General features: G+C 47.1%; 1 protein-coding gene across 1 annotated transcript in view; it reads left to right on the plus strand.

The window, feature by feature from the left end:
- The first annotated feature begins 663 nt into the window (after nucleotides 1-663).
- Abhd2 (abhydrolase domain containing 2, acylglycerol lipase) overlaps nucleotides 664-26,519 on the plus strand; it is a 91,286-nt gene continuing 65,430 nt past the window's right edge. Inside the window, exons 1-2 of the mRNA XM_051148757.1 lie at nucleotides 664-787; nucleotides 25,655-25,754. The gene's annotated coding sequence lies outside the window, so the exon portion shown is untranslated. The remainder of the gene's footprint in view (nucleotides 788-25,654; nucleotides 25,755-26,519) is intronic.

Raw genomic sequence — 26,519 nt, forward strand, 5'->3', positions numbered from 1 at the left:
CGTTCTTTCAAGAGGCCTCCAACCTACAGCGGTTGGTTAAAGGCTGAAAGAACAGAAGGACAGTAGCAGGTCCATAAAACTCCGCATGTTCCCACCCACCTCCCTAGCTGAAAGAGGTCAGAGGCCGCAGCCTCCACCTCTTTGTTGCTTTCTGGCTTGGTGACTCACCACCTCAGCTCTTCAAAGTTAGGACTCCTGTGTCCTGAGCTACAGGTCCGTCCTCCTGGGCACACCAGAACTGAGAACCCCACAACTGAACTATCTCTTTCCCCCATTCATCTCCATGGGACTTCAGACCTTTTCTCCCCAGAACTCAGAAAGCCATCACAATAGGCCCTCTCCTATCATCACCCGGTATCAACCATCAAACACAACCCACCCTGTAGCCGGCTCCCCTTACCCCGCCCTCGGGGCGGGTCTTACACAATAGCGTCTTGGCCCACTGGCCAAAGACGTCAAAAGTAACCAATTGTGTGAGAACTGTTTGCTAAGACTCTCCGCCTCAAGCCTGAGGAGCAGCCCCACTGGCCAATGGGCTGCCAACCAGACGCGATGAGCAAATAGAATGGCGCCTGGGCTATCCAATGAGCATTGGGGTACCCTGGCTTGGGGGCGTAGCAGAGGCGGTCGTCAGGGGCGTGGCCGCAGTTGCCTGGGCGGGGCCGGTAGCGGCGGGAGCTGCGCTGGCCAGGGGTTCCGGCTGTATTTCTATGAGCGCAGCCGGCAGCCGCGGAGCTGCGGGAACCGGACTCCGGACGAGCTGGACCGCAGGAGTCAACCAGCGCAGGTAAAAACTCGATTGGGCGAGCTCTATCAAGCCCGGATCGCGCCCTAGAGGCGTCGGGCCAGAGACCCTAGTCCCGCGGTCCCCAGCGTGGCTCGGCCCATCGCGCCGCAGCCTGTGTGCTCCGGATCCGTCGGGACTGTTTGCGGGGGGGGGGGGGGGACTGTCACCTGGCACTACGGGGGTCCGGAGGGCCAGCTTGGCTAATAGTGGGGAGCTCAAACCACTGGTGGGATACGCCTTCCTAAAGGTCCTTTGTCCTCTCCTGTTTGAAGAACCGAGGTTGGGGACAAGGCCGACGGAGGCCTCCTGGCTGCCGTCCCCTGTTCCCCATGGATGCTTTACTCTTTGGCCTGGGGAGGTGCCTGCCAGGCCAGACTCGGGGAAGAGGATGCAGGATGGTGGGGATCTGAAAAGGCCCGACTGCAAGCCCTGGATATTCGATGGGCCTCTGCATTTTGGGATCCCGGGGCTCACCTAGGACCGATGGGTCCAAGTTCTAGGGAAGCAATTTTTGACCTACTTGGAGGCGCACTTTATTGAGCTTGTGGGGCAACTGTTCTAGGTGCTTCGTGGGCTTTCCCCACAGCAAGATCTGTCCAGCAGTGCCCTGGGCTGCCTGCCAGACCGGGCAGCCAGAGCATCGACCTTGGAAGTGCCTAGGCAGAAGCCAGATGACAGCCACCTGTCTGGGATGCTTAGGAAGGGGACGGATGTATGATCTATCTGTAAGGCCCTTCTCCACCCACCAATGCACTCTGGGCAACATTTACTGACTAGATTGAGGGTGATACTTATTCCAAGGAGGTATTGAATTCACCCATAATGTTTTTGGAGTTTTAGCTCTCACGTGCATATGTGCATACCTGCATGGAAACAGAATAGATTATACCAAAAGATGAATTAATCAAGTGGCTCACTTAAATGCTTAGATGGGGGTTACTCTTTCTGTCTGGTTCCTCTATTTTGGTGCCTCCACCTTGTCAAGTTTTTGTTGTTGTTTTTTTCTCAAGACAAGGTCTCTCTGTGGTAACCTGGGCTGTCCTGGACTTGCTTTGTAGACCAGGCTCGCCTTAAACTCAGAGAGATCCTCCTGCCTCTGCCTCCCGGGTGCAGGGATTATAGGCGTGTGCCACCTCTCCTGGCTCAGCTTGTCAAGTTTTACCTAGCCGAGAGGCAGGTTCCAAGAACAGGCTTAGGAGAGATTGCAGGGTTGGCAAAGTCAACATGATCTGTGCCCAGAGCTTTTCAAGGGCCATTGGGTTACAACCACATTAAGCAGAGTGCATTTCCCCCTCTTCCCTGCCTCCCATCATATGCCTGCCTAGAAAGGACATAATCTTCTGAAGGTCAGGAAGCAGATGAAATAATAATTTTAAACCGCCTTGCCCATGTGAGGATAAATGAAGCTTCGGGTAGCCAGCCAGCAAGCCAGCCATGCTGCTAATGATCAGTGTGAACTTAAGGATATTTTGGAGCTAAAATGCTGAAACTCGTCTGATTCATGCCCCTTGCTGTTTGGATGGAGAAACTTAAGGCCTAGGATTGTCTAGAGGAGCCCAGAGAGGCTAGAAGCACAGATCTTGGCATCTAAGTGCCTGGGTTTGAATCTTAGTCCTGCTTCTTCCTAGCTGTGTAACTTGAGGCAAGCTATCTGTTCTTTGTGCCAGCTCCCTCACCAGTAAGGAGTGATGCTGGGACCTTGGTTAAAAGATTGGAGAAAAATGCACTATTGGGACCATTAGAAAAGTGTGCCTGGCTTGTGGGAACCGTAGCAGATTTGCTAAATAGCACGTTGTTGCCCTTTTTTTTTCCTACCTTAAACATAGTCTATATTTTAACGTGTGTTTCTTAGTCACCTCACATTTTATTCCCCACCCACCCACCCTCGTTTTCCTTGTATTGACTAATTGATAATGTGGTTCCTCTGTTAGTCCCCACCTTGTAATCACACTCTTCTGAGACACTGGTGTTTCTTTCGCTTTTAGAGAGAGTAAAATCGAATCTGTCAGAGTTGTAGACAAGAGTCCCAGGGAATCCCAGTCTGCATGGTGTCCTTCCAAACTTGCGTTCTTTCCACCCAGCCTCCCTCCACAGTTGTCAGTGTGATCCAGCTTGATTATAAATGGATGAACGTTTTTAGATTAAGATTTCATGAGCTGCTGAATTAAGTGCTTCTCGGAAGGTCAGGGGTCACATGTCGAGTGCATTTAAGCAAGTTCCTTAGTCTTTGGAGTAGGGGGAGCGGGGCCGGCCTGGCCCGGGACACAAATGCATGACAGATCCTTGCTCACTATCTTCTTGTCCCGCCCCCTCTGTCTGTACCCCCTTTCTCCCTCTTTTTTCGGAGTGCGAAATAAGGCAGATGGCAATGCAGTGGAGTGGTCTTTCTCGTCTTGGCAGAAAGTCCATTCATCCCCTTTTTTCACGTTCACTTACACTGTGTCTTTGATGCTTTTTGAAGTCCACTAGGTTCCCAGGGGGTGTTGAATTCACCTGTATCCAAGTGCCCTCCGAGTGTGTGTGTGTGTGTTGGGGGCCAGTCCTCTGTAAGTGAGAAGATTCCTGCCACCTTCGTTTCTTTGCTTATTGTTTTGAACCCTGCAGACACCCAGTCCCCTGTGGTTTTCCCTTCTCTAGGTGTCACCAAAGGTGACTCTTCATTGATGGGCACCTAGGACTATGCTTCTGAGTTTGGGGCTTTTGCCTTTTAGAAGTATGGCTTTCTCTTCTTCACTGTGTTGTTTTTTTCTTCCCTGGCCTTCTGACAGAAGGACGGCTCCTAGTTGCTGCCACTCCCCTCTTCCCAAGCTCGCACATTCTTTCCTCACCCCCACCAGAGGCTCCACCCTTGGCCCCACAGCCCCTGCCCCAGAGCACAATACAACCCCTAGCCTTGTCACAGACAGGGGAAATTACTCTCCGTCCCCCAATCCCTTTAAAATCTGGCCTGTGAAAATCCCTGGCAGATGGACATTTCCAGTACAATGGAATCCCAGCTGGCAGAATTTCTGTCAGGGACATAGCCTACAGTATTTAGATTTTTGTTTTGTTTTGTTTTCCAAGACAGGGTTTCTCTGTGTAGCCTTGGCTGTCCCAGACTCACTTTGTAGACCAGGTTGGCCTCGAACTCACAGCGATCCGTCTGCCTCTGCCTCCCAAGTACTGGGATTAAAGGCATGCGCTATCACACCCGACTGGATTTAAAAAAAAAAAAAAAGATTTATTTATTTATTATGTATACAGAGCTCTACTTGTATGTAAACCTTCAAGCCAGAAGAGGACAGCAGATCTCATGATAGATGGTTGTGAGCCACCATGTGGTTGCTGGGAATTGAGCTCAGGACCCCTGGAAGAGCAGACAGTGCTCTTAACCTCTGAGCCACCTCTCCAGCCCCAGTGTTTGGATTTTTTGTTGGATGTAGGACTTGAACCCTCACCGACCAGTGGAAGGGTTGATGACTCAGAGCATGAGGTGCGGTAAGCCTTTCTCTTTCATCTTGGGGGAAGATCGTGATGTGGTTAGGGTTATACCACAGCTTTTCATGGCCCAGTGTATTTGCCAGTGCCTTGCTAAGCTCTCCCTCCCCTGCGACCCCTCTCTCTGGTAGTTGGTGTTTGAGGCAGGGTCTACATGTGCAATCCAGGCTTGGCTTCTCATGGTCCTCCTGCCTCAACTCCCTAAGCTCTGGGATTTCAGGCATTGCAGCCCCTGATGCCCACTGGTTACAGCCATCTTAAGCCCCTGGGCTTCTGTTCTGCATTGATAATACGCATGAACATATTTTCCATTAGGACTGATTTTGGTTTTGGTTTGAGACAGGGTCTGCTATAGCCCAGACTGGCCTCAGACTCACCGTATACCCAAGGATGACCTTGGTTCTCTCAATCCTCCTGCCTCTACCTCCCAAGTGTGCTGCAGTTACAGGCCTAGCCAGCCGGCACACCACCTTCTTTTAAGGATCTTGTTTCTACCTGCAGATTAATTTTTGCTACCTTCATTCTGGGCCATCATGTACAGGAGTTAAACCTTTTCAGTTTATAAAATGGCTTCCGTAGACTGATGCAGAACCTTACTGTTACCTTAAAGTGTGTGTTCTGGGCCGGTTGGACAGAGCACGTGTTACACACAGGCCCATTCTCGATCTTTCATGATCATTAGGCAACAGTCAGGTCAAGGGTTGGTTAGAGAATCTGGACAGCGGTAGCCTAGGCTTGCCTAGGCTCTGATTCTTCTCTTCTTGTCTGTAAGTGGAGCCCAAGGTTAGTCAGGAACTGGCCAAGGTGAAGGATGACCTTGAGTGCTTCTTCCTGGCTTGTGTCTCTGGAGAGTGCTAGGACACAGGCCTTTTGCATTAGCATGCCAGCGTATTATAATGGTGCCGAGGATGGAACCCAGGGCCAGGATTCTGTCAACAGAGCTACTTCCCCAGCCAAGTGGAGGTTTGTTAGTTCAACAGATTCTTCACTTGGTGTACATCAGGAGCATTGTCAGCCAGGCCAACAAGTGTGTCTGCTTTATTACACAACGCTATTTTGTTTTTAAAATTGGTTTTATTGGAAAATTTAAAATATAATGCTCTTAATTCAAATTTTGGTGTTTTCATTTTGTCTTCTGAGGCAGGGTCTCTCTTTGTAGCTCCTCCTGGCCTAAAACTTGACAGGTAGACCAGGTTAGCCTCAAACACACCGAGATCTGTCTGCTTCTGCCTCCAGAATGCTGGGATTAAAGGTGTGAGCCACCATGCCTAGTTTGGTTTTTGTTGCTCTTGTTTTTTTCTTTTTAATTTGTACAAGTAATTATTTACTGTGTTGGTATTTGTGTATGTGTGTACATGCCTCTGTGTGTGTGTGTGTGTGTACTTGTGCACATGTCATCGTGTGTGTTGTGATTGGGCAACGTTGGGGCTTGTTCTTCTTCTTACCCTGTGTGTTCCTAGGACTCAACACAGATTGTCAGGCTTATTGACAGCATCCTTTGTCTACTGAGCCACTTTGCTGGCCACTAAACACTTATTTGAAGAGAACGTATACATTGAAAAGTACAAAAGGCTGAATCTATATGAGAAATGTCACTCTTGGAAAATGAATTCTGGCTAGTTTTTTTGTTTGTTGATTGGTTGGTTTTATTTCAAAGTGGGTGATACATACAAAGCCAAGTGTAGTAGCTCACATCAGTTATCTCAGCATTTGGGAGGCTGGGGCAGGAGGATTGCCGTTGCATCCAACATCAGCCTGGGCTACATAGTGAGTTCCAGGTCAGGCTGGTCTGAGACTCTGTCCTGGTGGTGATGGTGGTGGTGGTGGTGGTGGTGTTACACATTTACTGATGAGGGAGAGTATTTGAAAAATGCAAAGAGTAGGAAGTAAATGCTTGCCTGTCCTGATCCATCCACCTGGCTTTACTCCTTAGAGACAACCAGCCACAGTGTTACTAATTTCTTCACCCTCCAGAGGTAAAGTCTGCCCTCAGCAGCTGCCATATACCACACACCCCACCCTTTTTACATATATCACAACCCTCTCTACTCAAGCTGTTTGAAACCTTGCTTTTTTTCCACTTAATTTTTCTTGGCAAGATGAGACAAGCGTCCACGTCCTCCCTTAGGAAGGCCGTCCATTTTAGCTCTCACTTTCTGCCCTGGAGGATGCTGAGAAGCCCTCTCGTCTAAGCAGCAGGTTTGCATGGGCACCTTAAGTCATTTTGTGGGAGTTTGGAGGCAGATTTTTTTTTCTGTTTGTCTGACTCTACCGTCTGAGGGTCTTGATCTGGTTCATTTTCTCCACCAATTAAAGAATTAAAAGCGGGGGTGGGGGTGGAATCTCAGACACAGCAGGCAGCAACTGGCAACAAACTTTATTAAAAGTGGATTAGCATACAAGCATTGCAAAACAGAGAGAAAGACCGCTCACAGAGTGCAGAGAGTGTGAAACCAAAATAACACCCCCTCACCCCCACACCCCCATGGTGGTGGTGGGCACTGGGAGTTGTGTTTCTGGGCCAGGGATGGGTCCCCTTCCCCTTATTTTGGATTGGTTAACTTAAACAAAGAAAGGGGAGCTGATAGGCCCACAGCTTCAGACAAACACGTTCAGGACCAGCCTTAGCCAGAAGGGGTGTCTGCTGGTGGGAAATAAAACTTGCCAGGTTTTTGTGTCAGGTTAGGAGGCTGAGGGACAAGCCAGAAGTTTGCAATTTTCTTATTTATCTGTGACTCTTTTCCTGTCAGTCTACCTGTCAGTGATCTGTCTGGCTCCTAGTCCCTCACTAGGAAGGACTCTGGGCTTGAGAGAATGCCTGGAGAGCCAGGAGGCTTCTCCTGCAGGTTAGCCTGTGAAGAGCTGCGACAGTGGGGAAGTGCAGGACACATAGGCCCTTTAGACAGAATATGCTGGCGATGCCTGAGGCAGTGTCCTGGTGTCCAGTGAGTTTCGTTTCCAGCTCCTGTTGTCTGGCCCTGCGCTCTGCACCAAAGCTTTCTCTGTGTTCTCACCTTTGAACAGCAGCCTGCCCTTCCCCTCAGGACTTCCTGTTTGGGGAACATTAATAAGTGCCACACCCCTTTTCTCTTGTCTCAGGAAGAACCAGCTCTGGCTACACCCATGGTCCCCAAATCTATACCTGGTTCTTGTTGACCCGATTGGGAGCGTTTCCCAGGCTCTCCAAATCACTTTGCCACCCCCAAGTGATCCGAGTCAGCTTTGCTCACTAAAGCTTTCCCGGGGTCTAAGGTATTCCTGTCTCTTCACGTCTGAGTTTCCTCTGGTTACACCTGTGTTTTAAATAACCATGCAGATTTAAACACGGTCTTCTGTAGTTGCCAGATTTTGCCTGTGGGCTTTGGGTTTTCTCTGAATGTACGTCAGCCTCCATCTTGCTTTTCTTTGCCACTGAGTCTAATTATCTCGGAGTGGGCTTTGGAGTCAGTCACCTTGGAAAAGACAGAATGTTCCAGATGTTACTTGGTGGGGCACTTGTGAGTCATCACTTCCTGTCCTTGCTCCACCACTGGGCAGCCATGGCATCTCTCAGCTTGTACCATGGGTATCTTGTTGTGCGTGTAAGGCGAGAGAGTGTTATCAGTTATTCTTTTCCACCCTTTCTCCAATAAAAGAGACAGAAACTCCCAAAGAGTAGTCCCTAGTTGTTCACCATCGCTCTGGACAATCATCTAGGTACTGTCTACTTAGTCATATCAGTAAGGGCGGGGTGGGGGGAGGAGGTTGTGCAAAAAAACCAAAAAACAAAAAAAAAAAAAAACCACAAAAAAACCAGGAAGTCCAACACAAGCTCACCCAAATTTAAAATTTTTCAAATAAGGAAAACAAAATTAACATTGCTTATCACCCTCATTGTATTTATGGATAAATGTATTGATAAATATGTTATCATCTAAGGAAGTCAGCGTCTTAGAATACAGAGTCCAGCCAGGCGGTGGTGGTGCACAGCCTTTAGTCTCAGCACTTGAGAGGCAGAGGCAGGCAGATCTCTGAGTTTAAGGCCGGTCTGGTCTACAGAGCAAGCTCCAGGCCAGCCAGGGCTGCACAGAGAAACCTTATCTTGGTGGAGGGTGGGGAGGGAGAAGAAAAGAAAAGGGAAATAATAAGAAGAAGAATACAGAGACTCTTCTACACAGGTTAAAACCTTGTCCTGATAGCTATAGAATCGTGGCTTGGGAAGGTCTACATTTTCTGCAGAAGATTGTGTTCATGAAGGGTCTCACCGTTTTTCAGTTTTCTGTTTTCTCTTTTTTTTTCTTTTTGGTTTTTCAAGACAGAGTTTCTCTGTATAGCCTTGGCTGTCCTGGACTCCCTTTGTAGACCAGGCTGGCCTCGAACTCACACCGATCTGCCTGCCTCTGTTTTCTTAAACAGTACTGGAAAACCAGCCGTCCATTCAATTCAGCTTTCTCTGAAACTGGTACTTTTGGTGGGCTTATAGATCCAGTGTCTTTGGTGGTGCAGACCACGAGTTCCTAGCATGTGACTGAGACACCAAACTAGTAGAGGAAATTGTTTTTTAACTTCTTGGGGTCTGTATTCCTTCATGTGTGAAGTGTGGTGTTGAATTTCTTTTTCTTTTTTTAAAATTTGAGTTTATTATAATTTATTCAAGTCAGATGTGGAGGCGCCCACCTTTAATCACAGCCCTCGGGAGGCAGAGGCAGGAGGATCACTGTGAGTTCGAGTCCAGCCTGATCTACAAAGCAAGTCCAGGACAGTCAAGGCTACACAGAGAAACCCTGTCTCGGGGGAAAAAAAAGGAAAAAAACCTTATTCATATTACATCTTTATTGTTATCTCGGGTGTTGGATTTTTTATGGAGTGAAAGGTGGGGCGTGGCTGAAGCTTAAGCTCAGCAACACTAGGTGAAGATTAGGACTAGGTAAGGCTTTGGGGGCAGTGTGTGTGTGTGTGTGTGTGTGTGTGACTCTTAAGTCCGTGGTGCTGCCTGTGAAGGGATGACTTCTCATCAGTCTCAGGTCCTGTTTGCCTTCGTAGCACCAGCATGCTGACTTTGGGCTAAGGTGGCTCAGTGCAAGGCCCAGGCTCCATTTGCCAGGTTTCCTGACTTCTCTTTAGATGACCGCTCACTCAGCACTTGGTCTTCATTCTTTTATGTGGATGATAATAGAAAACACTTGAAAGGCCCACCCTGAAACGTTGAGATTACTAATAATATTAGGGCCCACACATACAGCCTTGGTACCCCTCACTTGTGTGTGGGAAATCCTGGTGAGTTGGAGCTAGGAAATGCCATCATAAAGAGAAGTACAGAGATGGGTTTAGCACAGAAAAGAGGCAGGAAAATAATAACTGGATAAAATAAAGCATTTGCATGACCTAAACATGTTGTCAAAATGGCAACAGGTGGCACCAAAGTTTGTCATGGTGTCACATGAGCTCAGGGGTCATTACCCCAAACTTAACTGGAGCTGAAGGTAAGGGGTGAATTTGGATTTCATTGGCTACCAAGGCTCTTGTTCATTACTAAATAACTACTCGTTCATTTGTTTGCCTTTGATGGTGGAATTTTTTTTTCCTCGAGACAGGGTTTCTCTGTGTAGCTTTGGCTGTGCGTGGACTCACTCTGTAGACCAGGCTGGCCTCCAACTCAGAGATCCACCCACCTCTGCCTCCCAAGTGCTGGGATTAAAGGCTTGCGCCACCACACCCGGCTTTTGATGGTGGAAAATTTACAGATATACAATAAGTGAAATCATGTAGTGAGCCCCCACGGCCGCAGGCCCCATCACCATCTTATGAGTAATGGAGTTTCCTATATTCCTCTAGCCACTTTCCCCAACCCACATTTATCTTAAAGTCGACCCCACACATTATATTGCCACATCTGTAAATATTTCCATGATACGTCAGAATACTATCTTATTACACATGTGTTAACATCGAGTATGTAGCCGCTCCTTGAATGTAGTCATTCTCGGGCCATACCACCCTGAGCATGCCCAAGCTCGGCTGTTCTCCTCACTATAACCGTTGTAGTTTATTGTTCTACCATTGTGACTCTGTCTCTTTGTATCCTTGTCTCTTTATGAGGTGGTTGTTATTTGGGACAGCCAAGGTTAGCCCGAAGCGCACACTGAGTGCTGGAATTACATGTTCCCCACCATGCCTGACTTCTTGCACACACTAGGCAAACACTCTACCCACTTTCCTGTCCCCTCCCCACAACCCCCTTGCGGTTTATGCTGTAGCAAGTTTTATCTGCCTTTGAACAGGCGATGCCATGGCACGGTGCAACCTGGGCAGGTACATCACACTGAAGACTGAAGAACAGTCGTAGAAGTAACGGCCGTTACTGGTGCCTCGGACTCCTTTTGGATGTGTTTTATGTGTGGCCCAGCAGATGTGTGCTACATTAATATCCCCCTTTTTCCTGTTTAATATAGTTGATAGCATATTGTCTGTGCTCTCCTCTTCCTTGCTTATGGTCCAGTAACATGGAATGATGCGTTTTAGCCAATTGCCTCATGTCTCTTTTGGGAGCCTACTGCTTTCCTTGCGTCTCCATTTATGAAATTGTTTATCCTCGGAAATGGAGGGATCTCAGCCCGCCTAGCATTTTGTCATTTGACTGGAATCTTTGATAGCATTTTGTCATTTGACTGGAATCTTTGATGCAGGGAAATGCCCGGTGATTTCATGGATTTGGCAAATCCTTATGGAGCTTTTTCTCTGATTAAGAAGCTACTGGGTCTCTGCCCTCAGCACCTGTCCATGGGACTCGGGCACCATGCGCCTCTCCATCCATTACGTGTGGCTCGAGGGAGGCTCATTGTGTCCCTGCCTCCACACTCCCTGGGTGCCCTGAACTGTGCTCGTATTATAAACTTCCTCTTCCAAGTGCTCTGGCTGCAGCTCCCTCTTGTAGTCTGAAGTACACATAAAGTGCTCACTCATTCTTGTCAGTGCCATTGGAAAAAAAAAATGTGTCCTGAACGGCAAGACGATGGAAAAGATTGCCAAGGATATTTTTTTTTTCCAATTTAGAAAATAGCCCATTTCCTTTGGTCTGTCATTAACACCATCCATTACAGGTTAGCTCCACAGAGGGAGGAGGATATGGCACTGACATTGTTGTCATAGAGCCCATCGGAAGAATGCAAATGTCTGCATATCTATCTTTGAATGGAAAAAGGCCTTAGAGAGCTCCATGAAGGGGCCTGAAGAGGAGAGCTCCATCCAGCTCTAACATGGGAGCTGTCTCCCCATACCCCCAGATTCCCAGAGCCTTTCTCAGGGAGAACACAGGGAGGTGTCCCTGGGCCTCAGTTTCCTTGCTTATATTCCAACACTCAAAGCTGTTGCAAGTACCCAATGAGGTAATGTCTGAGTGTACACTTTGTAAGTAGTAAATTATGAAGCTGGCCTCCACTGTCAACACAGATGTGTCTGTGCCACTTTTGAGGAGTAATTGAGGTCATCTATGAACATCACAAATAGTTGATAAACTGTGGAGCCCTCCCCACCCCCCGCCCCAAGTAGAGTGCTTCCCATTTCCAGTCTGTCCCTTCATTTAAGATCTAGTGTGTTCATGCTGGGCGTAGTGGCGCACACCTTTAATCCCAGCACTCGGGAGGCAGAGGCAGGCAGATCTCTGTGAGTTCAAGGCCAGCCTCATCTACAAAGTGAATCCAGGACAGCCAGGGCTACACAGAGAAACACAAACAAAAAAGATAGAGTGTATTCAAGATAATGATGTCAGAGCCAAAGGTGGTATCTACCAAGACAAGGCTGGTAGGTGATGGAGAAGCTAGCGGTCTGCGATGGGGGAAGCATTTGTACCCTCAAATGTGGATGAGTGAATGTGTGTGTGTGTATGTGGGGGCTGTGTATGTGTATGTGGGTATGTATGTGTATGGGTGTGTGTGTGGGTGTGTGTGTGTGTGTGTGTGTGGGTATATATGGGTATGTGGTGTGTGTGTTTGTGTGATATGTGCATGTATGTGTGTATGGGCATATATAGGTGTGGTGTGTGTGTGTATGATTATATATGAGTTTGGGGGGGATGTTCTCACATACAAGAGCTAATCATTGCCTTGGTACCTGGTTGAGGTGGGGTGGGAGGGTGGTGATGGTTCATAGGCAGATCAGACAGCAGACTAGAAAGCTGAAAGAGCTGTCATTTTGTTCTGGAATGAGGTCTTGTGGTCTTGGTGGATACTGTAAGTGCCTCTTTTTGCCTTCTCTGGTGAGTACACCATTGCCAAGTCTTCGTAGTATTTGTATCATTTTATTTTGTGTTTGATTGTTTGTTTTATTTGGGGGGGGGGTTGTTTTGTTTTTTGTTTTGAGACAGGGTTTCTCTCTGTACCCTTGACTGTCCTGGACTTGCTTTGTAGACCAGGCTGGCCTGGAACTCACAGCTATCTACCTGCCTCTGCCTCCTGGGCGCTTGGATTAAAGGCGTGTACCACCACACCCAGTGTATCTTTAAACTCTAATAGCAGATCCTCTGGCATAGGGCGTGTCACCCTGTCTCCCTCATTTAAGCCTCTCAATGACTCTTCAAGGAAGGTCCTATTAGTCCCGTTTAATGAGGTGCCAAGAGGTTAGAAACTTGCCCAAAGTCACACAAGTAGTGTGTAAGCACAGCTGCAATCAGGCCAGCTGTGTCTTGAGCAGCCCCTCTCCCCTGCCAGCACTACGAATCACAGAAGTGGAGGTGGAAAGTCTTGCGGGACACCAGTTGTTCTAAAGGACTCTTGTTTTCCCCAGTTGCTAAAAGGGAAGCTCCTTTTATAATCCTACTGGCCTCTTTGTCTGGATTAGCCTAGGATTAGTGCTATTCAGATGAGCTTATGTCCACTAGAAAACACTATAGAGAGTTGTGGCGCTGACTAGCTCAACAGAGCCTTCTGCAGGTCTGCAGAATGTGCCGGCTCCTTCCAGTCCCTTCCAGGCCTTTCCTTCCTTCCTTCTGCCTACAACCACTTGCTTCCCCTGTGGCTTGACTTTATTTGTGAGACAGCCATGTCTGAAGTAGTTTTCTTACTTTCTGGCCTACCGAGATATTCTTTAGTCATACAGGGAAGAGAGTAGGGGGGAAAATATGGCCTTGGACTCAGCTTCTCTGAGTGACAGAAAATGTAAGCCCTCATTTTGGATGGAGAAATGGTTTGCAGATCTTTGAGACGGTCTTTAAAATCTCCTAACGCTCTGCCAGCCCGGGTCACTTTGAGTTTTCTCTGTCCATGCACAGTGGCCCGGCAGCTGCCCATCTCTCAGCCTAATGGAGTAATCTGGCGAGGAGATTCTGTTTGAGGGAATCACAGCAGTAGAGCCTTAGCCTAATTGAGTCTTTCCCGCAGGCCCGATCTGTTTACAAGATGTCCACTATGTGCTCAACACCATGAGTTTCCATCTGTGTAGAATGTCAAATAGAAAAATGTCATTAGAAAGGCGTTGGCTGGAATCCCCGACGCAGAGATTAACGAGAGGTGATCTCGTCATTCTTATGAAGAGACTAGCAAATTTCCTAGTCATGATTGGCATCAACATGTGAAGGTATGTGGTCTTAGAGTCCACAGAAGGACCTACAAGATGAGTTAGATGCCACCAAGGACTGTCACTGTGGCTCCAATGGTGAGTGATCATACATGTCCCCGCAGAGCCGAGAGTTCCCGCAGCCAAGTAAATGTTCCTCACACCTCCAGCCTTACGTCAGTCCCTCACACGAACAGGAGGATATACACAGCTCATTGCCCACTGCCATGACAGCATTTGTGTGGCACCGTCTTCCAGGCTGGCTCCTGGAATTCCCCTCGTAAACAGTGTTGAAGCAGTGACTCATGGTCCCCACTCCACACCTTTCCCTCCGGCTCTTCCTGCCTCACACTCTGAGCCTCTGCTTAGCTGTGACCCTGATGTCTGTACACCCCTCATTTCTCACTCTCTTCTGTTCTCTCTCTCTCCTCGAGGATCCCCAACTTTGACACCATCCTCTTCTTCCCTCTGCTCCCTCTGTTTCAATTCCTCCAAGGTTTGTTGTCGGCCCTTCAGGATTCGGTTCATACTCCTGCAGGCTGCACTGTCCCACTGCTTTAAGGCTATCATGTGTAATACCCACAGAACTGAGACCGAGGCCAAGGCCTCTGATACCGGGGGATTAGGGTAGAATGAGAGAATAGTACAAACAGTAGTTTGTAGAGTGAGTACCCCCTCCCTCACAGTTGGCACTAACACTTCCCACAGTTGATATGAATGCCTCTCCAGGAGGCCCTGACCTTTTCATGTGCAAAGCACTGCCTTGGCCACTTCCCGCAGGTGGATTAATTTTTGGTAAGTGCATATGTCCTCTTCCCGACTGTGGAGATGGATTTGCCCTACATCAGTTGAAATCCTCTCCCTTGCTGGCAGCTTTCTCACCTCCCAGGACACTGCCGAACGAACGAAGTAGCCACGCTTAGGCCTTAGGATGGTCCTGCAGAGGGAGGAAGAGCTCAGGGCCATGCTGCAGGGGACTGGCTTCCTGCTGTTCCGTACAGTGTATTTCACAGGGGGAAGGCCAGGTCTGGAGCAGGTACTGCTGGTTAATAGGCAAAACTGAATTTGGACAGAAGTCAAAAGAGGACCCCCCGCCCCACCCCCCGCGCAGTCTAAGGGTGGCAGTTGGGACTCTCCCTCAAGCTTTAAAAAGGCTGAAAGTTTCTGCTTTTAGAGTGGGAGGCAAGAGAGACGGAGGCCCAGAACAACAGTAGGGTGTTTGGATTGGATGGATGGAGAGACGAGAACATTTGAGGGTGTGAACTCGCTTCTATTTCTTTATTTGGCAAAGCAATCCATTTCACTCTAGCCCCAAAATATACCAACCCAGTGTGCTTCCTTTTGAATTGTTATTTTTCTAGATTATTCAGTGTCTCCCATGCAAAGATCTGATAAAGCCAAGCTCAGGGCTGCCTAGGCAGATGGATGCTTGGCCACATGTGTTAAAAGTCCCTGTCGCTTCCAAACCAACAGTTCTCTGACACTGAAGTTTTATAGTAGCAGTCCTTTAAGGAGTTCAAACTGTTTCGTGAGCCTTTGATATGTCTGTAGATAGTTTATAATTTTAAAACATACTTAACGCATATCGTTTATAATTTTAAAACATCTTTAACCCATTCTTTCCCTCCATAGCCTGTAAAGAACCCATGCTCTCTCATTTTTAGAAGAAAGTACAAATTAACATGAAGTTATGATTTACCTAAGATGACTCGGCCGACTCGGGACCTAACCCAGGGCCCTCGAATCCTAAAAGCTGTGTTGTTCGGACAGATCATGTGGGCTCTCGAGCTGTTTTAAAACATCCAGAAAGCACAAGAGACCCACCCAGAGCTGCACAGCACAGCGTGCTCAGGGGAGAACAGCTTGAGATGCCATTGGTAGAAGTACAGAGGATGTGAATGATACGGTCTCTCTCCTCTAACATGGAGCCCAGCCCTTCTGGGTTTTACCGCTTGGCTTGTGCCCTGGAAGTTTCAGTTCTCAGAGTTCATGGGACTGATAGCAGAGGCCAAGTGCATCTACCTCACACTACCCCTTCCTTCATTTTAGCCCAGGGGCCTCAGTGTCAATCAATGGTTCGTACTTATTTGTGTTGGCTGCTCACGCTTGTTTTCTGGGACTTTGTTTCAGTAGAGCCCAGGTGACCACTTTTAAGCCTGCTGCCGTGGGCTGGCAGAAGCTCTTGTTTGTATTCCCAGCCTCCAGGGTACTTTTACAACTTGAAGAAGCAAACCGTGCCTTACAGTGCTGTGCACTTGGCATTCTCTTGTCCTGGGAACTTCTGTCAGTCTCAGAAGGACAACAATACTGGAGCTGTCATTACTGTCTAGCCTGGTATAAAAAGTGCTTGGTGGTTCAGCCCTGGGGAGAGTTGTTGCTCTCACAGCTGATAGAATTCCTCATAAGAGCCACAGAGCTGAGAGGGGCAGGAGAGATTTGGCTCAGCTGCAGCAGGCGTGGGGGTGTGGGTTGAGCCAGTTTTTCCCCGTGGGGAGGTGAAGGGCTTGCTTGGCACGCAGGTCAGATCTCCATGCAAATCTGCTGTTTGATGCTTACCGTGGTGAGATGCAAGACTGCATCCCCACCCTCTCCTTTCTAGAAACTTCTCTGTAGAGCAGCAGGTCTGTATGGCTCCCAGGATAGGCCTTGAGTTTCTTTATGCCGTAGATCCAGATTCGTTCTCTTAACTTGCACCCTTTTCTGGGGAAAAACAAAAAATCTAGTGGATGGGTCTGGGGCTGGAGCTCAGCTGGTAGAATGTTTGCTTTGCATGCGTGAATCCCTGGGTCTGACCCCTAGGACGTCAACCGTGATGATACATTCCAGCATTTTAGAGGTGGGAGCTGAAGGATCAGGAATTTGAGAGCCGCCTTGGCTGCTCTGTAAGCTCTGGGTCAGCCTGGAATGCAGGAGAAAAAATGGAGGAGAAAAAAGGAGGTAGGGGTGGTGGGGGTGAGTCTGCCCTTGAAGCAAGTGAGGCAGTGATGTCTTCCCAGTTCTGGTAAACTGAGCATTCGCCTTCATTTTAGAATTTAATTTAGTATAGGTTTTTAAAAATACAGTATCTGGAGCTGTTGCATTTCCTATTAAAATGTCTCCTGAGAAATGTCCTCTTTGAAGATTCTGGACTCTTGCTGGAGGAAACAGCCAGCTTTTGTTTTGTTTGTTCCTTCTCAGCAGGGCTTGGGGTCTTTAAGGTAGAGAACATCTCTGCATGGGATAGAGGCAGGTTCCAGGCGCTTCTCCATCCTTCTCCATCACACAGCATATTCTTCCCCCAAGCTTCTTTGCAGAAGGGAGAGACCAGCTTCTCCTTAGCGTTCCACTAAACACAGTGCCTAATTAAATGTTCATGTTTAACTGGTGACTCAGTCCTCAGATATTTTTAGTTTAGCGAGTTTCTTTTGTGAAAGCTGGTGGGTTAGTAGCCATTCCTGACATTTCAGTGTGAAGTCTGCATGTTCCTGCTTTTCTTAAAAAATTCCCTTTGGGGGGAAAAATTCCCTTTGAGCCATGTGGTGGTAGTGCATGTCTTTAATCCCAGCACTCAGGAGGCAGGGGCAAGTGGATCTCTGTGAGTTCGAGGCCAGCCTGGTCTCCATGGTGAGTTCCAGGACAGTGAGAGCTACACAGAGAAACCTTGTCTGGGGGTAGGACAGGGGTGGGTGGGAGAATCCTTTTTAGTTTTGTTTTATTTTCTGTGTGTGAATGTTTTGCCTGCATGTATGTATGTGTACTGTGTGCATGCCTGGTACCCACAGAAGTCAGAAAGGCACCAGATGCCTTGGAGCTGGAGTTTATGAATGGTTGTGAACCTCTGTACACGTGCTGAGAACTGAACCCCAGTCCTCTGAAAGACAACAGATGGCCTTCACTACTGAGCCCCCACTTTCTGTTTTTTTACTGGAAACTCGGAAACCATCTTTGAAAACTTCAACAGGTTATGACTTCTGACTTTGTAGAAGAATACGATTAAATAAAACTACAACAACAACAACAACAAAAACTTGCACAACAAAACTGTACAACAAAAAGAGGGGAATTTCAAGGCCTGAGTATTTTAATGAAATTGAAATAACATTAACATAAATTTTATTATCTACTATGCCGTCTTCTTAGTCAAATTATATGTGACCGTGTATAGTCCTTCATCTTGCAGGCTCTAATTTGTAAGAGATGTCAGTCTAAGTTAGTAAGAGAGAGAGAGAGAGTGTGTGTGTGTGTGTCTGTCTGTCTGTCGTGGGTTTTTGGTTTGGTTTGGTTTTAGTTTTGAGACTAAATCTTACTCTATAGCTATAACTGCTACAAACTCGGCACCTTACAGCCTCCATTGCCACTCCAGGGCGTGTGTCACTGTGGCTGGCTAGTGAGGGATCTTCTTAGTAGTAGCTTTCAGCCTTGAGGCTCCAGCAACATCAGCATGGGAAACCTGCTCTGATCTTCCTGGGTGGCCCCAAGAGTCAGCAGCAGCAGTAGCAGCTGCCAGAGGAAAACCGCGCTACTCGGTGCTGATGCTGAGCAATGAATGTCTCTTGGTATCTTTTGAAATGAGAATTGGTGCACTTGCCGGGGCTTTCTCATCACTTGGGAGTTTGAAGTGGCTCTCCAGAAGGATCTTTCAAAGCCCAGAGCACACGAGTAGAGCACTCCATCCTTCCCAGACGCCGAAGAAGGATCTAGGTAGTATGGCCATGTGCCATGAGCTGCTGGTAGATGCTTAACCACTAGGGTTATTAGAGTTCCTGGGAGTGGGACCCAGGTTGTCAGGGGTGCCCAGCTCTCAGTAGATGAGGCTGAGCCTCAAAACCTTTGGATGTTCCTCTGAGAATCTCCCATCTATTGAGGTGTGATCCCCTGTAGACTCAGATGTTAGAATATTTGGTCTGGTTGATGGCACTGTTTGGGGAGGTTTCGGAGGTGTGGCCTTGCTGGAGGAGGTGTATCACTAGGGGTGGACTCTAAAGTTTTTTTTTTTTTTTTTTTTTTTTCGAGACAAGGTTTCTCTGTGTGGCCTTGGCTGTCCTGGACTCTCTTTGTAGACCAAGCTGTCCTCAAACTCACAGAGATCCACCTGCCTCTGCCTCCCAAGTGCTGGGATTAAAGGCGTACGCCACCACATCCGGCTGCTCTGAGGTTTTAAAGCCTAGAAACCGATCCTGTTCTGCCTCTGCTCCCTGCTTGCTGTTTGGGATGTGAGCCTTTGGCTTCCTGTTCCTGCCACCACACTTCTTTGCTCCACTGTCACAAAGGCTAGCCTTCTGGAAGGATGAACCCAAATACCTTGGTTGTGGTATTTTATCACATTTAGCCCATTTATGACTGATGGGCTAGAAAGATGGCTCAGGGGTTAAGAGCACTGTCTGTTATTCCAAAGGACCCCAGTTCAATTTCCAGCACCTACATGGCAGCTCACAACTGTCTGTAACTCCAGTTCCAAGGAGTCTGACACACTCACCCCAATGCACATAAAATTAAAATAAATTACTAAAAGAAAAGAAAAGTAACTTATACAAGTGATGAATAACTCCAGGGGCAAAGACACATCTCAGAAGTGGACTCTGGACTTTCTCCTAGCCATATTCTTCCGGGCTTATCACTTCCTATGGAATATGATAGCTCTCTGACTTCTCAGTGAAATGGCAGTACCATCTGTTCTCCTATCTATTTTCTCTTCAAAGGTGTTATGCTGCCCTCACTAGGGTCGACCTTGTTTTTGCCACATCAGGATGGAATGGAGTGGACGTAGGCCATATTTTTTGTGGCAGAATATTGTTCATTGACCCCTAACCCCTTCCATTGCCAGAGGTTTTGTGTGTGCTAGCCTAGAGTTGTGGGCCAAGGTGGGGAGGGGCGTGGACCGCCCTGCAAGGGGAGATAAGTATAAAGGGCAGGCTTGGCTTCAGCAGGGGGATCCTCTTCAGATAGTGGAACTGTTGGAAGGAGGTTAGCATACACTAAGGAGCAGCATAGCTTGAATGTTTTTTCACTCATTTTAAAGAAAGAGCATCTCACTGAGTTCCAAACCAAGCTGGCCTGGAGCTTTCCCACAGTCCCGCTCCCATATCCTGAGACTTGAGAGTCCAGCTTCTTGGAACCCTTTTGGGAATGTGACGATCACCGGCTAGTATCCGGGGACCTATGAGAATCTAATCGTGTTCCTCTGTGGAGGACTCAGGAAGAGAATGCCCTGGGGTTCATTTTAATCTCGTTGGCGGAAGCTCAAGCAGATCATTGGCGAGCTGCTTCCCTATTTGATGGTCCTTAGCCAGGTGTCTTTGGGTGAGGTCTGTGTGCCAGATTAAGGAATCTATTGAGATGAAAGGGAAGAGAATGTTGCCGTGATGATGATAATAGCTGCTATTTTGAGACCCTCACGCAAGTGCTATAATGAAATCACTGGTATAAATGACACAGCTCTGAGCATATAGCCTTAATTGATTTGAAGAATGAACAAAGGCCTCGAGGTCTGTGCGTTTTCTTGTGTGTGGTCTGAGGCAGGAAAGCAGGGGCTGCGTTCTGTTACAAAGCACAGAGAGATCCCACCCCAACCCCCAACCCCCGCCCGGTGAGTTTTAGCCAACAACTACAATTGTTCCCCAGAATCTCAGACATTTCAAACTGAAAGGGACCTTCAGTGTTTCCTACTTCTAACCCAAGCCTCTCTTTCCGAGGTCCCAGGACCTCTGCCAACGCTGAGGCCTCCGTCCTAAGTGATGCTGTTGGCCGTGGGAGAGCAGTGAGAAGCGTGGGAGGCACAGCCCAGGCCTTCATCATGGGTGGAAATACCAGCCAAGCCGTCTTAGGGTTCAACAGCAATGCTGAGAGCCCCTTAATGACCAGGTGCTGGTCGTGTAGCAGCACCCTGCTTTTCTTTTTTCCTTTTTGATGATGATGATGGTGACATGTAGATGACAAATGAAATACTAACTGTCTGTTACAGCCCCTAAATTTACTCACAAAATAACAGGCCTGGAGGATAGTAACGCACAGATAAAAGACTGACACAGGTACCTGGGAAGCCCAACTCCTTGGAAATGGGAGATGGGGCTGGGTGGGAGTGGGGAAAGGCTGGCTTCCTTTCTTCACACACCCCAGCCCACCAGCCCTTCTGTGACTGCTTTGGGCTTATTTCAACTGGATTTCATCTGCCTAGAAAACGGAGGTAGGGAGCACTCAAGGCATTGAGTTTGGTTTGTCTTCCATTGGAGGACAAAACCTCCAGACCTAACCTCGCTTGGCTTCCAAGGACAGGTGAAATCCGGCACATCCAGGGTAGTATGGCCATAGATTCTAAGCCTGATATGTCTAGACAAAATTCAGACTATTTAATATTAGGTGGCAGGTCAGATTTGCAAAAAAAGAAAAAGAAAAACGGAGAGAGCAACCACCATAAACAAAATGTTAGGTGAGTTCAAATGGAGGTGAAGAGTTTTGTTTTGGAATTGTCTGATAATTCCTATTTGATGTAGCTGTTAACAGGCCTTTCCTTGCTTAATTATTTTCATCTCTAAGATCTAAAGTGCATAAAACCGTAGTCTTCCCCCACGCCCACCCCTCCTCACCCCTGGTTGTACTCAAGTGATACTTAATGGTGGTTCTGTGCCATATTAGGCAGCCAGTAAGTGGTCAGCTGCCTAAGCCCTCTAGGATTTAAGGGTGCACTCCCTAGGGGCATGCGGAACTGGCTTGCTGCCCAGGACCCTCAGACTCAAGCCTTGGGCCAAGGCTATAAATTTAGGCCATACTAATCAAACCATTCATGGAATGGCCTGCCCTGAATTGAATTTTAAAACTCTGTCTTTTTTTTTTTTAATGGTTAAGGAAATTAATTCTTTTCTGCATTTACTATTAAAAAAAAGTTATAGGATAGTCTATCAATCTAAGTCCCCTCTATAAAGTCCTGCAGATCTTTAAAATAATCCTGTACCAGAAGAGCCGTCTTTCCGCTGAGTGCAGGTTGTGCATGTAAGGGTGAGAGCATTCCGTTAGCTCATTCTACCCTGTGGGCCACTGGGCTGACTGGGTTTCTCTTTCCCCTCTGATGGGCAGAAACCCCAGCGCTGGACTACATGCATAGTTTGTTGTGTTTTTTGGTGTGTTTAGATTCCTTGTACTAGATTTTAACTTTTTTTCATACATTTTGTTGGCGGCTATCTTAAAGCCAGCTAGCTCATGCCTTCTTTCCTTCCTTCCTTTCTTCCTTCCTTCTAGTACCAAGCATTGAACCCAATACCTTGCAGTTTTTTTGAAGTGTTCTACCACTGAATTCCACCCTTAGCTCTTAAAGCTTTTCTCTAGTAACAAAAATAGGTAAAGTCATTGTGAACTTTGAAATTTTAAATTAAAACATTCTTTTTTTAAAAAAAAAAAAGATTTATTTATTTCATATGCAGTGTTTTGCCTGCATGTAAGTAGTCCTGCAGACCGGAAGAAGGCACCAGATTCTCATTATAGATGGTTGTGAGCCACCATGTAGTTGCTGGGAATTGAACTTAGGACCTCCAGAAGAGCAGGCAGTGCTCTTAACCTCTGAGCCATCTCTCCAGCCCTAAAACATTCTTAAAACTAGCAATTGATGCTTCTAGCACCAAAGAGATGTAGGTGTATAGTATTTCCTTATGTATCATTGGAAATTGTATAGTAAAAGCATCTAGAAATAATAGTTGTGTAAGCTACTCTTTCACCTAAAAGAAATCCTGAGCCAGGTGACTTAGGTCTGGCATGGTGGCTCCACTAAATCACCACCTACCCTCCTGTCTTTAACAGGCCTTAGAGCTGTTCGTACCCAAGATGCCTGTTGGAGTCACAGCCATATTATCTGCAGATTAGGGAGGCAGGGAGTGAAGAGGGCAAGAGGGTTAACTGCATTTTAAGGTTTTTTTTTTTGTTGTTTTTTTTTTTTTTTAAATGAGACCAGACTGTTTAGAATTGACAAGGATTTAGTCTATGGACTCACCCTAGCTCCAAGGGAGTGTTTCATTTTACTCAGAGAGGCATATTCCCAAGTAAGAATCCTTTGTCAAAGCTACCTCAAATAGTTTGTGGGAAGTTTTAGGCATAAATAGACTTGAATTAATGAATAGTAAAACAAACCACAACACATCCTATAAGCTTTGACATTTTGCCTTTCAAAACTTTGTCATGGTCATATCATTTGTGCATATACTTGATACTTTTAAATAGTCAGACAGTATAGACTTACACAAGACTAGAAGAGACTTTAGATAATTTTTTTCCCAAGGATTACATGCTCTGAAAGATAATTATAGGGATGATTCAGGCACCAGAAGTGATTAAATTGGGCCAGGGGTGGTGGGATCCATGTCAAAGACTTCATGCTATGTCACAGAATGTGCTGTGTCTGGAGAACAGCTGCTTTTCAGCCTCACTCACTGTTGCCATGGCCACTCTGCTTCACCAAATCTTCTGCTTTAGCGGTTTTCTTTTTTGGGTTGTTTTTTGTTTTTTGTTTTGTTTGTTTGTTTGTTTTGATTTTGGTTTTTGGTTTTTCTTTTTCTTTTCTTTTTTTTTGTTTTTTTTTTTTTTTTTGTTTTTTTGTTTTGATTTTGGTTTTTGGTTTTTCTTTTTCTTTTTTTGTTTTTCGAGACAGGGTTTCTCTGTGTAGCCTTGGCCATCCTGGACTCACTTTGTAGACCAGGCTGGCCTCGAACTCACAGCGATCCACCTGCCTTTGCCTCCCGAGTGCTGGGATTAAAGGCGTGCGCCACCATGCCCGGCTCTGGTTTTTGGTTTTTCGAGATAGGGTTTCTCTGTGTAGCCTTGGCTGTCCTGGACTCTCTCTGTAGACCAGGCTGGCCTCAAACTCACAGAGATCTGCCTGCCTCTGCCTCAGGTGCTAGGATTAAAGGCACGCACGCATCACCACTACCGGCTTCTGGTTTAGTTTTTTTGTTTTTGTTTTTTGTTTTTTCTGAGACAGGGTTTCTCTGTGTAGCCTTGGCTATCTTAGACTCACTTTGTAGACCAGGCTGGCCTCGAACTCACAGCAATCCACCTGCCTCTGCCTCCCGAGTGCTAGGAGTGCTAGTTTTTGTTTATTTAGGGTGTTGTTTGTTTTAGAAAACACAGAAGTACAGATTTTTGCCTGCAGTCTGATATTAGACAACCGATAAACAATTTTCCCCTGCAAAATGCCAGGCAAAGCCAGACATGGTAACTCAAATCTATAATCCCAGTACACAAAAAGCCAAAGCAGGAGGACTGCCAAGAGTTAAAGGCCAACCTGGGCCACTACTAAAGCCAGGCAAAGAAAACCCCAGGCCGTGGGCCAGGAGCTTAGAATGTGAGTCTGGGCTGTGCCTGGTTTTCATCCTGCAGTTGAGCCTTTAGGCTTGGTGGACTCAGGTGGCCTGCGAAGTGGCCGGGGACACTGCTCTGTAGGTCTTGCCTCACCACACCCTGGCCCCTGTGGCTAACCTGTCTTGGAATTATGGAGAGCTAGTAGAATTCTCTTTTTTTGTTTGCTTGCTTTGGTTTATTTTGTTTTGGTTTGGTTTGGTTTGGTTTTTCGAGACAGGGTTTCTCTGGTAAGCCCTGGCTGTCCTAGACTCACTTTGTAGACCAGCCTGGCCTCGAACTCACAGAGATCTGCCTGCCTCTGCCTCCCGAGTGCTGGGATTAAAGGTGTGCGCCACCAGTAGAGCAGGATGGCTGTGACTGTTAGTTGAGCCTCTCCTTCACCTGCCCTTCATTCTCTTCTTGTCTTTTAAGTGTGGTGAACCGAAACAAACGGAGCTTGAATCCCGGACCTGCCTGTACACCTGTCATTTGGGGCTAGCCTCTGGAGCCTTCTGTTTTCCCTCTCCATTCCACGCATTTCCTTGTTTGCTCCTCTCTGTTGCACCATATGGTGGCTAGGAAGATCTCCAGAGTCAGAAACGAGCATTGGCCTTTCTGCCTACCAGCAGCCTTGTGACCTTGGGGCAAACATAATCTCTGTAGGTATCAGTTAGTTTCCCCACCTGTAAAATGACATGATATTGGCATCTGTCTCATAGGGCATGGGAAAGTGGTAAATGACTTAGTATTCACATAGGCTGGAGCTTTGCGCAGAGTTGTTTGCAGTTCTTTCATATTTTTGGAGCCTTGATTTTGTGCCTTTTACTTTCTTTGTTTCCCGTATTCCCGGCCTTTGCTCTATGTCTGGAAGAAAGGGTCTGACTCTCCTGCTGGGCAGCCTTACTCTAAAGCCTTCTCGGTTACCTCATTGGTCACGGCAGTGACACCTGTCCCGTCAGCATTGCTTTGTGGGATAAAGAGTGAAAGTAGCTTGAGTTTGCTATAGTGAGAAGATGTGTGTCTCAGGTACCAGCCGGTGCCAACGAGAGCTCCGGGCTTTGTGGGGGGGTCACCAAGCCTCCCCACAGCCAGTTTGTGAGAACATCCAAGACCACGGCAGACACATTAATTAAAGAAATTGCCCTTTCCCCTAAAGACTTCCCCTAAAGTGCAGAGAAGGAAAGGGAGACGGGTTATGTTTCCATTTACATAGGCCCTTAGGCAGGCATGATGGCACACGCTGTAATACCAGCCCTTGGGAAGTACAGGTAAGGCAGTGCCACAAGTCCGACACCCATCAGGGATACTCCTGAGACCCTGTCTCCAAACAGCCAAAAAGAAAGGTTTCTTCTTCTTCTGTGAAACCTCACCTAAAGCCAGGAGTGGTGGTGCACACCTTTAATCCCAGTACTCGGGAGGCAGAGGCAGGAAGATTGATGTGAGTTCCGGGCCAGCCTGGTCTACAGAGTGAGTTCCAGGACAGCCAAGGCTACACAGAGAAACTCTGTCCGCCCAAGAAACGAACAAACCAAAAAACCCTTATCTAAATCTGATTCTTTTCAGCTTTTAGGTTAATTTGAACACAAGATTAGATCCGAGTGGCCCAACTGTTCACCTCTTCAAGGAAGATCCATATTCTCTGTGAGAAGAGTAGCCGGCCTCGGTATGTACTGCTGAGACCCTGCTTTGCTTTGTGTCACCTCCCATGCACTATTGTAGACAAGGCATGGTTGCCGGGAGGGAAGGGGCCTTGGATGAGTTCCTGGGAAAGGCACAGTAGCCAGCCTCAGTTCTCAGTCCAGCAAGGACACAGAAACACTTAACAGTTACTTACATTTCACCAGCACATAATCAGAGAAACTTTGGAGTCTCTGGTAGACTTTTCTTTTGAGACATGGTTTCAGGCTGGCCAGGGTGATGCACATCTTTGATCCTAGCACTTGGGAGGCAGAGGCAGGTCGATCTATATGAGTTCAAAGTCATCCTGGTCTACAAAGTGAGTTCCAGGATAGCCAGAACTATACAGAGAGACCGTGTTTTGAAAAAAAACAAAACGAAACAAAACCTAAAAACCTAACATTATATCAGGGCTGCTTTTTTTAAAATTTATTATTATTGTTGTTGTTACTATTATTACTATTACTGTTGTTGTTGTTATTACAGGGACTCATGTATCCCAAGCTGGCCTTAAATGCGACTCTGTACTGGCGGGCAACCTTTACTTTTTAAATTCTCTTTTTGTTTGTTTGTTTGTTTTTGTTTTTTGAGACAGGGTTTCTCTGTGTAGCCCTGGCTGTCCTGGACTCACTTTGTAGACCACGCTGGCCTCGAACTCACAGAGATCCACCTGCCTCTGCCTCCTCAGTGCTGGGATGAAAGGCGTGAGCCACCATGCCTGGCCCTTTTAAGCTCTTTTTTAAGCTTTTTT

The sequence above is a fragment of the Acomys russatus genome, chromosome 7 (genome assembly GCF_903995435.1).
Source record: "Acomys russatus chromosome 7, mAcoRus1.1, whole genome shotgun sequence".
NCBI classification, from domain to species: domain Eukaryota; kingdom Metazoa; phylum Chordata; class Mammalia; order Rodentia; family Muridae; genus Acomys; species Acomys russatus.